General features: G+C 43.0%; 1 pseudogene; it reads right to left on the minus strand.

Moving 5' to 3' along the window:
* Positions 1-7065: 7065 nt before the first annotated feature.
* On the minus strand, positions 7066-7182 carry LOC145260160 (5S ribosomal RNA; annotated as a pseudogene).

The following is a 7182-nucleotide window of genomic DNA, read 5'->3' on the forward strand; positions in this document are numbered from 1 at the left end:
CTTTTAAAGACAATATCTTCTTCAAGAACGGTCGTAAAATGTGTTTTCAATCGATATTTATTCAATAAGAGACCAGTTTTCCTACCTAGCAAAAGGGGACGAGTTTTCCGGGGTCGAGTTTTCCGGGTACGAGTTTTCCGGAGACAAGTTTTCCGAGGACGAGTTTTTCTAAATTCACAAAAGCAGACGCTACAATATGGCGTTCTTGCAGCGATTTTCGGAGATTAAATGCATAAACCGTACCGGATAGATACCCATTCATGATTTCGCAATCGAATTACAAAATGCCACAGTATTTTCCAAGTTGGATCTTGTAAAGTCGTATTTCCAAATTCCAGTTGCAGAAGAAGATATCCATAAAACAGCACTGACCACACCATTTGGATTTTATGAATTTGTCTGAATGCCTTTTGTCAGACCTTCCAAAGGTTAATAAACAAGGTTTTTAGGGACCTGCTATTCATATTTGCATATGCAGATGATGTCCTAATTGCTAGTAGAAACCACGACGAACATAGACTACACTTAGAACAAGCTTTCCAAAGACTGTCCCATTACGGACTAAAAATAAACATTGAAAAATGTATCTTCAGCCAACAGAAGATTAACTTCCTCGGACACGCAATCGATAAGGACAGAATATCATCACTACCCGAGAAAGTAAGTGCCATTTCAAATTTCCCACAATCTACGTCTATTAAACAAGTTCGTCGTTTTATAGGCGTAATTAACTTTTACAGACGATTTTTACTCAACTGTTCTATGATTCTCGCACAGTTAACATCACAGTTAAAGTTGGAAGGATCTGCTTTAGAAGCTTTCAATCAAGTTAAAACTGCCTTCGTCAATTTCACAAAATTGAATCACGTTAAGGATAGTGAAAAAACTCACACTCATAACAGATGCGTCGTTATTCACCAACTGACCGAAGATACAATGACTCCTATATCGTTTTTTTTCAGTCAAATTTCTTTCGCCCCAAAAATTCGTCTTTTTAATCCAAACAACCGCCGAGTTTGATATCACTACTGACACCAGACTTCGTCTGTCTCTCTCCCTGATCTAACCTGTCAACTCCATTTATACATTCTTCCCGCGTGATTTCACATGATTTTCCATGACTTTCACCAGCGCACACCTTTTAAACCTATGGGCGCCATCTTGATTTCTCTCTCTTTCACCCAACCTTCGCTCGACACACACGCAGTAAGACTTCTGTTCATTTGATCTGGGGTTTCCCCCTGTCCTTTTGCTAACTTTAAACAACATGCCTCCCTGATCTCTGGATCACATTTCATAATCCCTCATCCACTGTGGCGGTCGTCTTTCCCTACTTGGTCTCTGCAGTGTCTCGCCATTCTCCTGCTGCACATCGCTTTCCACCGTTTCATTTTCCACTGGCCTGATGTTAAGAATGTGTCTCGGTACTTCATCTACTGCAACGTTGTTGCTAGTACTATTCCCAGTTATGTGTCATCTGTGTGGTACATTGTGCCCCTGGAGGTTTCACCCATACTTCGTCACCGAGTTTGATGGTCCCTGTTGTCTCCGTCTCACTGGCTCCAGGAGTATTTGAATATTGACAGGTGTGGAACTGTCTCTTGCTGTTGCCCCGATCTAGGTGACATGTTGTACCAATAGACTGCTTTCTCAGGTGAGCTGTTCCCTCTCTCTGCCAATGCTTTTATTGTCGGTGGTTTCTTTCTACAATCCCATTGCCACTGGGTCTATAGGCAGTTCTAAAGAATTGATGGATATTCCATTTTTTAGCACATCCGCAACTGCTGCCGATCTAAAAGCAGTATCATTGTCGGTTAGAAACTCTTCCACTGGACCACACTCCAGAAACACTACGTCGAGGGCTGCTGCTATTTCACTGCCTGTTTCACCTTGCAGCCTTTTCCATAGGGCGAAACGCCTGGGGCCACAGTCGACCATCGTCATATAAACTCCACCCCTGTAATGGGTGATATCAATTGCAAGTCTTTCCCAGGTCCCAGTCACACCTAGTTCTCCAGCTTCATGCGCCCTTGGAGCAGGGTCAATTGACTGACACTTGTCACAAGTCCTGACCACTTGTTCCCTTTGTTCCTTTAGGACACTCGGATCAACTTTTCTCACCAGGTACAATGTCCTCTCTACCTCCATATGGTGCAGATTGTGTAACTCTCGCACCCCAGATCTATCCAGATGAGTCACTTCAACAATATGTTCTTTTGTTGGCACAAGCCAGCTTTTTCTCACTCTTGTGAGAGCATCTGCTTTATTCTTCTTGGAGGCAACCATGATTACGTGCAGCTTCAAAGAAAACTCCTACATCAGCTCAGCGAACTAGGTCTTGCTTTTCCATTTCTTTCAGGACCTCTTCAATCAAGGCGGTCGTTCTTCCTCCCACTCTATCATCCCTTCCTCTACCTTTGGCATGCGACTTGATGCAGCTGCATGCTGGCAATGGGGTAATGCCCAATCAGCTTTCCGCATATCAAAAAAAGTTCCCGCTTGTTGAGCTCTTCTTTCATTTGTGGGATCTCGTTTCCCCTTCGAAATTCCAGGTCTCCCGACACGTTTCGTTTCAACTTTAGTCCCAAAGCCGCTCCCTCATCCAATTCTTCTGGTGCCTTGGCGACCAACCCGAACTTCTTCAAGTGAACCACGACCTCCTCTACAGTCACAAGAGTTTCATTCACGAGGATGTCGTCGATATATGAGCTCATAGCGGCATCTTCCTTCCCCATTTTTTCTAGAATCTTCCTTAGAATGGTCGACATGATCTTGAGTGCCAAGTTCAGCCCGAACCCCACCATCGTAAGGCAGTAGGTTCTGGCTTTATATCTGACCAACTGGTACTTCCAGAGTTTCTTGGCAACGCGGAGTTGCAAATAGGCAGATTTTAGATCGACCAACTTGGAGGCACCATTCATTTGCCTCCATTCTCTGATGGTCTCACTGCATATATCTATAGTGTCACTCCCAGTATGACACTCGACGTGTCTGTTCAATTCTCCGAAATCTAGTACTGGTCTGACCTTTCCTTTTGTTGGTTGCAGAACGGCCATTAATGGCAAGATGCCCGATTCAACGTCATTTGTCCACGGCAACAGTATTCCCTCCTCGATCCATCTGTCCACTTCTCATTCAAAATCCTTTCTTGCTTCTCTTTTAAGCGAGTTATCGTAACATGCCATCCTGTTTGTTAACGTAGGCTGTTCATTCTTCCATGCCCACTCCACTGTCCACTGATCTCCATCGAATTCCGCTTTAAAATCTGGATCACTGATTGATATCCATTTCTTTTCTTGAACCTGTTTGATTCCTTCATTGACCTGCTTTGTTACTGTGCATCCGGCTGGTCCGAACCCCACGCCATTCCTGCCGACTGTGACACCTCCAAGTCGGCATATTACATCGATTCCGACAATCGCTTGGATGCCAGGCACCAAGCGATCAGTGACAATTGCATGGACTCTCATCTGGTGATCCTTGATTTCAATTGTGACATTCCTCCTCCCTCGATATTTCACTCGTGACCCATCAAATGCCACTACTTCACCCTTCCCTTTCCATCCTCTGACAAGGCTAGTATGCACCATGGTAGTGGTACAGCCAGTATCGATCAGGGCCACAGCTTCTTGTCCTTCCACCACAATTTCACGCTTGGGCATCTGCTGCGAGTGCGCCATTATTCCCAAGTCGGGGCAGCCGCTGGCGTTTTGGCTCCTCCTTGACAGTTTCCTGGACTCTTGCAGTTAACTGCCATGTGACCACTCTGATTACACTTGTAGTGCACAGTCCTCTCCAAGAACTTCCTGCAGTCTCTCCGCAGGTGTGTGCCCCAACATTCAAAACATGCACCTCGCGGTCTCGGGTAGCTTTTGCTCTCATCCTTCCATGCTGTTGCACCATTCCTACAGCCCCAGAGGGTTGGGTGCTTACTAATATTTTTGCAGTTGGAAGCAGATCACTCATTTCCAACGTCTCGATACCTGGGACCTGCTGTAGTCTCTTCAAAATCTCCTCCAGGAACCCGGTAACGAATGCCATCTTTGCTACATGATTCGCAACCTGTCTCCGAATTCCTGCCAGTTCGACCAATCGTTTGACTTCATTTGCATACACATCGATGGATTCTCCCGTCCACCTCTTCTCTTTTAATTTGTTGTATGCCTCAAATGGCCCTTCCGCAAACACCTGGATCAATCTGGCTATGATCGTCTCAGCGTCCCCCTGTTCACGGGAGCTCAGCTCCAAATATAGGGCCAGCGCGTCACCCTCCAGGAACAACGGTATCACTGTGGCAACATCGCCAATCTTTTGGAGCTTTGCCACAAGGTCGACTTTCTTTAACCAAACCACCACATCGCCTTCGCCACTGAACGGTTTTATTATGTTGTTCAAGCTGGTAGCCATCGCTGAAATAGCTTGAAGCATTTCTAGTTTAGTACAGCAAAGTACAAAAAAAATTTGTCTTTTCAATCCAAACAACCGAGTTTGATATCACTACTGGCACCAGACTTCGTCTGTCTCTCTCACTGATCTAACTTGTCAACTCCATTTACACATTCTTCTCGCGTGATTTCACGTGATTTTCCATGACTTCCACCAGCGCACACCTTTTAAACCTATGGACGCCATCTTGATTTCTCTCTCTTTCACCCAATCTTCGCCCGACACACACGCGGTAAGACTTCTGTTCATTTGATCTGGGGTTTCCCCACCTTTTCTTTTGCTAACTTTAAACAACACTGAGCAAGACACAGACAGAGTACAGTACCTTTTCAAAGGAACTATCAGCGATTTATTTGGCAATTAAACATTTCAGACATCTGTTAGAAGGATGAAACTTTATACTGACCATAAACCTTTAACGTATGCACTACATACACATGTAAATAAATATGGCCCATGGGATATCAGACATTTTAATTATATAGCCTAATTTACCACCGATATCAGCTACATCAAGGGACAAGAAAACATGGTAGCAGACGCTAAATTATCATGAGCTACAATTACTTAACTAAGTTCCAGTTCGCTAAGTATGGAATTAATTGCACAAGAACAAAAGACGGATGCAACACTCGCAGACATGCAACAGAAAACATCTTTACAAGTGAAGGAAATGCCCAACAACATTTTATTGCAACAAAAAAAAAAAAAAAAAACAAACATATTACCAACAACATTTTATTGCAACACAGCAAAAAAAAACAAAAAACAAACATCAGATGAGAAGTATTCCAACATTTTCAACATTTATCCCAGGCAAAAGAGTAAAATGTAAAAATAATAGCAGACCGTTTTGTTTGGACAAATATGAACACAGATATTCGAAAGAAGGACTAAGACGTGTGTACCCTGCTAAAAAATAAAATTCACAGGTACACTTTCAGCACGCCCGATGCTAGATTTACAAATATCCACGTCGACTTGGTAGGACCATTACCCACCTTAAAAGGACACACCCATATCCTCACCATGGTCAACAGATTTAGCAGATGACCTACAGCCATACCCATCAAGGACACATTGGCTGCGACAATAACTAGAGCTATATGCTATATGACAGGATTGGATAGCGATCTTTGGAGTACCTTCAGTAATCACAACAGATAGAGGCTCATAATTCCAATCGACTCTCTTTACAGAATTTAACCAATTATTGGGAAGAAACCACATAAAGACTACAGCTTATCACCCCTGCTTGAATGGCCTTGTCGAAAATTTGCACAGACAGCTAAAAACTTGTTCAGCTACAAGTCTTAACAATGCAGACTGGACAGGTAATTTACCGTTAATTCTTTTAATGATTCGAAACACAATAAAAGAAGGCTTGCAAAGCACACCAGCAGAAGTAGTTTTTGTATCAGCAGTGACATTACCGGACAATATTTTAATGAGAACACAGACATTTCATCCATAATTACATTCGTGACAGAGTTAAAACACAAAATGTCTTCTCTCAATTTTACCCTCACCAGGAGTGCTGACAGACACACTTATATTCCAAACGACCTTCACACTTGCAAATATGTGTTCATCAGGAACGATGCAGTAAAAAAACACCAAGTTTTTGACAGGTGTAAAAAATATTTTACTGTCCTGTGGAAAGACAGGAAGAATAACATGGTAATCAACCGAATTAAACCAGCGTACATTGAAGAATACTCTCAGACAATTTCCCTACCAATGAAACAAGGAAGTGCATCACAAAAAGATACAAACACCAAACTCACGACAAAAATAGGTAGGCCAAAACATTTGAAGGAATACATTGCATATTGAAAAATATTCACATCTTTTACAATCTGGGGGGGAGAGGGAAAGGAGTATTTGTGCGGTTAAACACACTAAAAAATGCATTCATTCCTTGTTCTAAAAATAACAAGTAAATATATAAAAACACAATTACGTGCGCAAACAAAAAAAAAAAATTTCAGAGGCACAAAGATTTTTTAAAATATGCCCACGCAAATTCTGCAAGGAACAAAACTTAAAATGTGTTTTGTTCGGCGGACATAGTTGAAAGCATACCATGTGACAAAAGAATGCACTTCTCAACCAATCAACGTTCAGAGAAAGATTTAATTTTCAAAACCTTTTTTCTCACATCGCCTGGGAGCCGATTGACAAATACTTAAACGAATTCACTCACTCGTTCTCTCGGCGCTCTGCACTCTGCATTCCTCACTCTTTGCTCACTTCTCTATTTACATCAATGCCTCCGTTGCTACGTATTTTTCCGCCAGCATGACAAAACACAATTATCCCAATGCACACACACACACACACACACACACACATACACACACACACACACACACACACACACACACACACACACACAGAAGCGCTCATTCACACGCATGCACACACACACACTATATATAAGGCTTCCTTCAGTCTTGACAGACTATGGATACCCACTGTAAGGGTGCCTGCGCGTGAAATTTGTGTGGCAAGAGTTGCGCAATCTCCAACCACGCCTCTCCTGAGTCAACATTGTTACATACCAGTGGCAAGTTGAGGTACAAGACGACTGGAAACAATGCCGAGATAAGCGGAGAGCACATACAGCGCCTAGAATTCCCAAATAGTTACCCATCTGGTACTGGCCAGGCTCAACGTTGCTTAACTTCGGTGATCTGACGAGAACCGGTGTGTCAACGTGATTATGCCGTACAC

This window comes from Euprymna scolopes, chromosome 35 (assembly GCF_053919585.1).
Source record: "Euprymna scolopes isolate OS-2025 chromosome 35, ASM5391958v1, whole genome shotgun sequence".
NCBI classification, from domain to species: domain Eukaryota; kingdom Metazoa; phylum Mollusca; class Cephalopoda; order Sepiida; family Sepiolidae; genus Euprymna; species Euprymna scolopes.